Source organism: Styela clava, chromosome 11 (genome assembly GCF_964204865.1).
Source record: "Styela clava chromosome 11, kaStyClav1.hap1.2, whole genome shotgun sequence".
In the NCBI taxonomy this organism is placed as follows: Eukaryota; Metazoa; Chordata; class Ascidiacea; order Stolidobranchia; family Styelidae; genus Styela; species Styela clava.
The window spans coordinates 69,290-77,798 of record NC_135260.1 but is presented as its reverse complement, the minus strand read 5'-3'; the positions used below and the strand labels follow the sequence as shown (position 1 = coordinate 77,798).

At 34.8% G+C, this 8,509-nt stretch overlaps 1 long non-coding RNA gene across 1 annotated transcript; it reads left to right on the top strand.

Moving 5' to 3' along the window:
- The first annotated feature begins 6,691 nt into the window (after positions 1-6,691).
- LOC120346936 (uncharacterized) lies at positions 6,692-8,308 on the top strand. Its single transcript, XR_005570054.2, has 3 exons — positions 6,692-6,813; positions 7,202-7,336; positions 8,182-8,308. It is a non-coding gene; the product is annotated as an uncharacterized LOC120346936 (long non-coding RNA).
- Positions 8,309-8,509: the final 201 nt, after the last annotated feature.

Here is an 8,509-nt window from a genome sequence, read left to right as displayed (position 1 = left end):
TCGAAATGAACTCTTTTAGAACATGATATATGTTCGAGGTGAAAAACCTAATCAAAAAACGAACTGTTGAAAACAATGAACTATATGGACTGTTTTACGGTGAATCACGCGCTCTATTCCGAACAATAGAGGAATTGTCGCGCATACCTAATGGATATACAGATCAGGAGCATGTTATTCTACAATTTGGTTCATGATTTTCAGATTTTTCTCCTCATTGAGACAGACATTTTTCATTCTTCCACTAATACTAAGGTAAAGTACTTCTTTTTCTTCTTACGTATATACATGGCGTTTCATTTGGTTTTCAATTTTTATAAATTAATTAATGGTAAAACTTTGAATATTCTAATTTCAAATACCTTTTAAGATATTTATATTATTGAATATTTGTGGTTAGCATTTCTTTTCGATTAAATAGATTTCGTTAGAATTAAAATGCTTTCTAAAAGTAGATTCGAGCGAGTCATACTTTTAATTATTTACAAAGCCGTCATATAGAACGGTGAAATAATAAGCTCGTTAAACAAAAATTGTATCCAAAAGCGTTATTTTTTCAAAAAAGCCCTGAGATGGCATAAACTTAAAAATGCGTTTTTTCATCCCGACACGGGACAAATATATAGACCAACTAGGTCGCAACGCGTTCTTTTCTTCCCGACATGGGACAAGCATATATTGACCAACTAGGTCGCAACGCGTTTTTTCTTCCCGACATGGGACAAGCATATATTGACCAACTAGGTCTACAAAATCGTAACAATGCGATAAAGCGAGTATAAGTATTTTAACTTAGCGAAATACATTAAATTGAAAATATGTTTTAACCGTCCAAACCAAAATTTTTTAAAATAAAAATACGCCATCCTTCTGTAATTCTACTTTACAACCATTACTCTTTCTATAAACTCTTCTTTATTTCAATGTCGTGTCTCATTGTAGATCATATACATGCAAATATTTTTTTTGACCTATATCATTAATTTTAGCATTGTGTATTGTATTTTTCTATATATTTTCAATTTATTAGAGGTGCCAAATCTTTAAACTTCCAGTTAGTAAGATGGGGAGATAATATAGCAACTAACCCCCAAATGTACCCCATTTCATGTTAAAAATATGAAAACAAAGTTAATTTTTCCCAAAATTCGAACAAAGACTTTCGTAGAAATCAAATTACACCAGGTTTAAGAACATAACATGTTCCACCCAGTCATTATCAAATTAAAATTTATATTCTCAAGACCTTTGGCACTGATTGAAATAATTATCTCCAAGTTCCCATCCGTACGATGTACCTAATTACCCTTATTGAGATAATAGGAGTTTCTGTTTATAACGTGAATCACGAGCTCACGTTTACAGTATTTAATAAGATTTATGATGGACGTATAAATACGACTCCGATATCTTTCGACGAAAAAGACGATGTAAACCATTCTAAGCTAGTCTGGATAAATGTTATAAGATTTATATTCTGTGTGTTGTGGAAATTTACGAATAAAAACTTATAGAGATTTTTAACGCATCTTCATTCACGTGGGCGTTGAAGCTGAAGGGTGAACGGGTGACTTGCAAGTCAGAGACAACCTACAAATTAGCAATATACGGTAACAATACATTCATCTAACAACCATTTGTGCTATATATTTATTTGGCTAACGCAGACAATATCCGAACTCGTATTAGAACTAAAATAAGAAAAATCGGAATAAAATTATGGCATAACGCTAACCTGATACAGACACCACGGGAGTACTACAAACTTATCAGCGAAAAAAAAAAAAATTCATCAAAAAAAAATTTCATAGACACATCTAAAAGCCTACTTTCACACCTGGACTAACCATATACTCACTGCTTGTCTATAAAACTGTTCAAACTGTACATTCCAAAACCCAGCTAAAACACATAACACATCGCAGAGAATTCATATAATGAACTGCTCTTACGACTCGATACTCTCATGTTATTTGTTTCTGCCTTATGAATAATTCAAACTTCTCCTAATTTCTTAAAACACGCTTCCTTGGATTTAAACGTACAGCGATGAGAATACGGCATTTGCGTTTGCGTCGGTACGTGTTCTTTTCTATAAGCTGAATAGTGTTATATTTTTTAAAACGACGCATATATTTTCGCTCCGAACAAAGCCTCATACAAGCAGCTACTGATATCTAAAGAAGTTACTTTTATTTGTGGTGACTGATATCACTCGTCATTGTCTACTCAACATATTAGCCTACACTCTTGTATTTTAAATCGGGATGTATCAACTGCGATGTTAACACAGAGAAGTTGAACGTTTTAACTACTAAGCCATCTTCTTCCTGATTTTATTAATTTTCAAACATTTCTGGTCCCGGATAATTTAAATCTATATATTTGGGGTATCTGAAGTTAATTTCAAACCCTGCGTTCCGACGAGGTTTGTGACTGAGATCTTATAACTGTCTCCTATTTGTTTGTTTTATTTGACGTTTGTACATGACTTCAACTCCGGGCAAGTTTATTAACAAGCGGTCGCTGATATGTCAGAAGACAACTTCAATCTTGGACAAGGCGGCGATCGAAACCACTTTTACATGTTTGTTCAGAGCAAAGTATTAGTAGTGACAAACCACCAGCCATTGATAGACTAGATAGCGATCGGAAACCGCCGACTTATCGATCCTCCGCGTGTTTAATATTCTACTCGTAAAAAAAACCTATGACTCAATAGTGACACCGCGTGTCGCAAATTAAAAAATACCTCGCTAATTATCCGACATAATTCATCCAAAATCAACAGACTTTTGGTTCGAGATACGATGAATGCACATGCATTTTGGAGCATAATCGACCTTACTTTCGTGAGATATCGCGTGCATCTAACAGACAAACACACGGACAAACAGACAAATACCTATCAACATACTTAAAGCAACATAAGTAAAAATCGATTACTGAAGCGCTAAGAACCATATGCCACGAACGTGAAAATGTAGAAACTGTATATTATTATTATTTGTTTTGGCGACAGAAATGTCAGAGGTAATAATGTGTTGTTTCCTATTGTTTGATGTTCATTCATCTAAAAATATTAATCTTTGGCGGCGTTGAAATTACCTGTGTTGGCATCGCAAAATACCCAGATCAGGCTGAAAACCTATGCCCGCCCCACCGCACCAGGATAATGAACTGGATAAGCAACGCCGAACCGGTAGATTCCGGGTTTACAAACAATTGCGGCTTCCTATAGATCAGGATTTCTCATTTTTTTTATACTCGTGACCTCTCTCGCTTTTACCACCCCTCCCTCCGTTGGTATTTATAGTGTTATTTTGAATGGTCGATTTTTAAAGCCATTATGTTCAAATGAATTCATGCTTAGCAAAGTGAAAACACTCATTGGAATAACCCAATGGAATAGCAATGGAACTAAGAAAATTGAGAAGTTTTCTTGTGAAGTAAAATAATCAGTCCCAGCATTGTGCCCCCTCCATCTGCTTTGTGGCCCCCTTGGCGTATCACTGGCTTTAAATGGGGAACAGATGCTATGAATTAATATATATCAGTAGAAGCTTGTTAAAATCTTTGTTCGGAGCGCAAGACGCGAGTAAGCGTCGTAGAAACTAGTCCTAAAACTAGATCTATTTGAAAGTCTCAATGTATTATGACTTCATAATGCTCTTGCCTAAATATTCACGATATTATTTGTGTTATCACAATTGTATTGAAAGTTAATTTTGTTTTGTAACAAATAAAAAATCAAATATCCTTTGTTTTATAGGAGGATACGTAACACTAGCTTGAACTGTTTGAACAAACAATGGAAATTCACCCCGCAGTGTTTCTTTTGATCGGGAAAGGGTTATGACTTCCGTTTGTTTTAAAGGGAATGAACTAGAAATTAATTCATGGTTTTTAATAGTTGTATTGATAGTATATAGTCGTAATTAAAATCAACCCAAGAACCCATCAACACGATGAATTTATTACCGGTCCAGAGTTACTGATTCATTTTCATCACTTTTGTTTTACTGAAGTTTATAACTGGAACAAGCAATCGGATTTACTTCGGAGCACCGACCATTGCACAAACTATTTGGGTGGACACACACCACGTACAAACTCAAACCCAGGTCGAATCCAATGGATTCCAGAGCAACAGGTGGTTGCATTCGCAATAATCACATTAGAATAAAGTGAATGGATTGCTATTTGTTTAATTATTTGACTGTAATGCATTTAGTTCTTTGCCTTTATTATCAAACGTTGCGCACGAAACTAACTGAAAATCAAACGAAGAATTTTTATAAAATAGGTGGGAGATAAGAGTGTTGGAAGTCCGTGGAAGGGGCGCAGATTTTAAATTATGGGAACCGCACCACTGACCTAACTATATTTCTTGCAACTACTAACTTCAACCCCTATTTTTAACCATTATGACGATTCAACCAATAATATGCCCCAACTTTTCCCGGGGAAATTCTTGGTGTAAAATATTAAATTAAACATTATTAATTATAACAGGTTAGAGCGTTTACCATGTACACCAGGGGTCGGCAACCTTTTATCGCTCACCAAATTTAAAGTTTGCAAGTCATTGGCGGGCCGCACATATTTTTAGAAAGTTGAAAACCGAACGGATAATACATTTTGTAATAAAAATTAGGCCATGATACATCTCTCAACTAGAATCTAGATGTATTTCCCATTGCATTGCATCTCCAAAAATTCCATTCAAATATTTCGGCGCTTGTGAACTCTTTGCACGTAGCATCGCCTTTTCGGCATTTTGTTGCCATTTGACTAATTAAAATTAAAATATAGGCTCATTAAACGAGTAATTGTGAATTATATAATTGTTAGGTTATAATATAATTTAGTTTACACGTGTCTCACGTGTGAACTAAATTTTGTTACGTACAGAATTTAATCGTCAAAATAGCTGTTTTGAAGAGTCGCGGGCCGGATTATATTACTTCGCGGGCCGTAGGTTGCCGACCCCTGAATGCACACTCAAGCGTAGAGCAGTGGTCGGCAAACCCTATTTACTTGCGGGCCAAATATCCATTTTTCGGTAGCATGCGGGTCGCATTAATACCCGCCTATAAACAATCGCCACATTTATGGAGCACTCTCACTTTCAATTGCTGTGTTAAAAGCATGTCACACTCTAAGAAATGTTCGGTAAATTTTACTGTCATTTTAGGGGTTAAATATAAAAAATGAGGTCGGTAAACTGATGTCGGTAATAATCACCGACAATGGACGACAAATGTCGGTAATAATCACCGACATTGTAGGCGTGGCGTTAGACAATGTTGCGCGCGCACACTGGTTAAGGAGAACAGTCAATCAGACGCTATATTTCAAACGTGTAATTAATCACGCGCGTTTTTTTGTTGCTTCACTCCTTAATTTGCCCGTTTGCTTTGACATTTGACGAATTCCAGACTTTTGGACTTCGATATTTGGTCGGCCGACAGTTATATCTTGGTCGCTTTTGTTATTACTGCAGTACTGCGGCGTTGGCAGTATTTCTGTGAGGCAATGCATCTTGGATTCAATAATGTCAGTGTAGGTGTCGTGTTTTGTTCAATGCTGGTTATCAATGTATTGTTCAGTGTGAGTATGGCAGTATGGGGCAGTCGGGAAGTAGGATAAGATCTACCGTACCAATGACTGAATTAATATATATATATATATATATATATATATACTAGCTTACATCAGTACATGCGCAGATGATTTGCAATGATTTGCAATGATTAAGTAAAATTGATCTTGGGAAGTCATAACGGGGACAATGTAATATCAAATGTTCGACGGTTTCGTTTTCCATGCAGTTGTCGCACAGTCCAATGTCGTGGATTCCAATTTTAAGAGGATGAAAGTTCAAACGACAGTGGCCTGTTTGTAGTCTGAACAATATTATTTCATATCTTCTAGATAATTTGCAAGAATTTTGTTCTTTACCGAAGGGAAGAATGCTTTGAAATGTTGAGCTTTTTCTAGTGTGATATAATAGTTATTCCATTTCATGTTGCACTTTGCATTAATTATTGACTTTGCTTCGTTTTTCGAGAGTTTGATGACTGATGTTAGACTACTTCCTTCCATTGTTGCTTCTTTTGCTACTATATCTGCTCTTTCGTTGCCAGCAATTCCAACATGTCCTGGGATCCACACGAAATATACGAAAATATTTTGCCTCCCGAGGGAAGATAAAATAGTTTTAATTTTGAAAAACAACATATGATTAACAAAGTAAATTTTACTTAATCACTGTAAAAGGCTTAGACAATCGGTTAAAATTAAAACACGTGACGGCCGATGCAAAACTGTCCAAAGCAATGCTCTGTACACGGCATAAAGTTCAGTTGTAAACGAACTTAATTTTTTGTCAAGTTTAAAAGTTTTGGAGACGTCATACTTTAAAATACAAAATGATGAACCACAACCATGTCCGTCTTCGATCCATCCGTATAAATCCATAAGTATTGACTGTAATTCTCAGTAATATATTCATCACATACTAGTTTACTTACTGGTAGGAGATCTGTTTTCGAAATAATATTCACGAGTGACACATCAATATTTGGAAGTTCCATTTCCCAAGCAGGTGATTGAAGAGGTACACGATTAACCGAAATTTGCTGAATCAAGATAAGCCGTCAAATTATCATCAGCTTTATGATGATCGCAAACTCAGACTACTGGCAGGCTGGACTACAGAAAACACATGAACAGGCAGACAGGGGAAGAGGTGACGTTGCTCTACACCTAAAAATCGTGGCTTGAAGAATATGGCATTAAAATAAACAGGTATCAATTAATTATATACTCATATAATTATATACTGATTCAGTGATTGAAAATCATCTACAGTCAGACAGATTTGTATTTGATTATGATATTTTAAATTATTGGTTCTAGGACTAATTCAGAACAGTTTCATTTGAAAAAGAGCAATTTTAGGTAATTCACATTTAACTGTCATAAAAACACTGGATTTCTATTTAACGTATGATACTATAAATGAAAAATTTATCAAAACAATATTTATCTATCTTATTCTGCATATTTACCAAAACCAATTCTGTAAATTTGGTTGAATTTCTCTTTTGAATAAGACCGAATTTGAACATAGTCTATTACATATAATAAAGTTGAAGAATGAATACATTCCTTTTTAACAGTGTTTAATCTTTAGAAATTGAAGAATCTGATTATGCAGACAATAACAAATTGTCTGCCCCAACTCTGAATTGTGAAAAATTCAATGTCTAAGGCTTCATAATATTTGAGATGCTTACTAACATGTTATTTCAAGGAAGAAGTATTTGAGGTTAGTTATATTGTTAATTTTAAATTGAACCCTCTTTTTCCGCTGGTTACAATCTACTCTTTGTACAATTTTATAATATGTAATGACTAGTTAACCAAACGTGCAAGGAATACCCCCAATATCTCTTTAGAAAGCTTATTTTCGCGTCTTCCTACTAAAACGCGCCCAAATGACGTACCCGCAAACCGTTCGACCTTACGCCGGTAAGAAGAGAGAAATTTCAAAAAATTTTGAGAGAACGTTTCACACTCTTATTGCTCCGATGACCACGTGTTACAAAGAAACAAGACTTCAAGCGCTCTGCTCAAAGAGCGTTACGTCACCTTTGCAGAAAACCAGACTCAGCTTCGCAAGCGAAGCGAAACGCGAAATAATCAATGATATGTGAGAGCATGTTCACGATAGTTGCCTGCAATCTTTGTTTGTTTATTATGTGCGCGAAATTGTTTCCCGCTCGTTCAAATGACTTATCTTTGAAGTAGTGACAAATACTTCCGTGTATCTCTAAGCTTTGAAATACCTACACAAATAAAATTCACTTAGTAGTAAAATAAAAAATTTACAAAAAAAAAAATGTTGACGGATCAAGCACGGATCATAGTTGGAAGCCTAAAATGATTTTAGTTAGTGCTGGAATACTTCACAAAACATGAACATAAACGTAAAATAGTCCGAAAATAACTATTATTGTCATATTATGACCAAGGATGGTAGTACGAATATATTCGTCATACGGAAAAAAAGTTGAAGACTTTCTCATCTGCTCTGACAATAAAGTGTCATGAGTGTAATTTTTATTATTTAGGGACTTTTAAATATTTTATTCTATTTAAATATTATTTCAGGTACCTCTTCCATCGGATCTACAAAGTTTGGTAATACTGGAAAAGTCTGTATCGATTGATTGCCCACAGATTTTTGTCCTTGAACCCCAAGAGGAAAAGAAAATATGAAAGTTTATAAAAAGGTGGGATATTGTAATGAATGCTAGTACATGCAATTGAATAATTTCAGATATTTCCAACTTGCAAAAAAATTAGATTGATTGATTGAATACTACAAAATGTTAAATCTTATTCGAAAATTAATTAATATTTTCAAATTATGGAGTTGTTTGGGTAAAACTCTTTGTACATTCCATTTCAGATAACTCGAAGTTATGGAGAAGAAAAT